The sequence below is a fragment of the Atta cephalotes genome (genome assembly GCF_000143395.1).
Source record: "Atta cephalotes unplaced genomic scaffold scaffold00016, whole genome shotgun sequence".
NCBI lineage: Eukaryota > Metazoa > Arthropoda > Insecta > Hymenoptera > Formicidae > Atta > Atta cephalotes.
Window position 1 is genome coordinate 3,213,863 of NW_012130080.1, and position 1,548 is coordinate 3,215,410.

The window sequence follows — 1,548 nt, forward strand, 5'->3', positions numbered from 1 at the left end:
ATATATATATATATATATATATATATATTATATCCGTATTTATATACACGAGGCACTGCAACTTCTTTTTCTACTAGTACATTTTAAACTACCATTTTTATTCTTACGAGACGCTACCTTTTTTATATTTTTACTAAAGTACGATGCGTAATGTGTACACAATATAAACGCATCGCGTAGACATCTCGACTAGAAAAAAAATTATATTCAGATCACTAGACTAAACGCATTATGATAAAAGCATTATGATCTAATCGTACTCTATCCAAATTTTGTTTTTAAATCCTTTCTGTAATGCTGATATGTAAGATGTGCATCGTGCGGTCTGTATATGCTTACCCTTCGTATGTAATAATATTACCTGCTGGTTAAGCCACTCGCTGTCATTCCTTTTTTTAAAGATTCAATCAATTAAATATTTTCATTGATAGTATTATCAGCGATTTGTAAATTCTAAGCGATTTAATTTAAAAATCGATAATACAAAAACTGTTTTGAAGTCATACATAAGTGAAAACATAATGGATACGTTGAATTGTATACAATTCGGACAACAATATTCCGCGGCAATTGTGTACAGAATACTGCAGCGAATTTTATTGAAATGAAATGTTAAACGAAAATAAAATTTACATTCTCCAATCAACGAAATTCAATTCATTTCATTTCATTTTTCTATATTTCGTGAAAACAAAATGAGATATTAAAATTTCACGTGAAGGCAATGTATCATAAAACTAGTCTGATATAAATGGTCCTCTGATAAAAAGATAATTAACAGTAAGTAAGAACTGCATTCGTCTTTTCGAAAAAAATACATATAATTATCCTACAGCTGCATCTCCCATATAAAAGTCCCATTATCCTGGTCGTAATAATTAATCTTTCGAGCACACGTAAAGGTGCCTTAAGTTCCGCGTTTCACACGTTGGCTTGGTTCACTTTTGTCTCCGCTTCTTAGAATATTAATGGCTCTGCCCAGAGACAAAGACACAGAGACGATACGACGGACTTCTAAAGCGATTAATATCCTAACTTTCCTCAAACGAGTGAGATATGTTTTTTTTGCTTAATTAAATGCACGTATTTGTGTTAAAGTAATCACTGAGTATGTATTGTATGATACGTGGTAATTCATTCATTCGTGCATTCGAAAACCAGTCATCGTATATAAAGCTTGTAAATCATGACGAATGATTTTCTATTAACGTTATAGCGGATAACAATAATATTGTTCCAAATAGCATTAATCTTGCTATTAATTCATTTTATCATTGTCGTTTGACAATGTAAAATAATAGTTCCATTTCCATTGATACTAACTTTAAGTAGAGATGTTTTGTCGTATTTATATATTTGCATTGCACTTCAGATTACTATGTTGGAATGTAAATAAATTATTTAACAATCGATCTATCAATGTATTAAATTTTTGCCAATCTATCTATGCTGATATTATCTTCTTTTGTATCGTCGAGTGTGTGAGTTTTCAAGCTTCGGTATGCGATTGCCGATTGTGCGTGCGATAATTAGCCGCAACGTCCACGT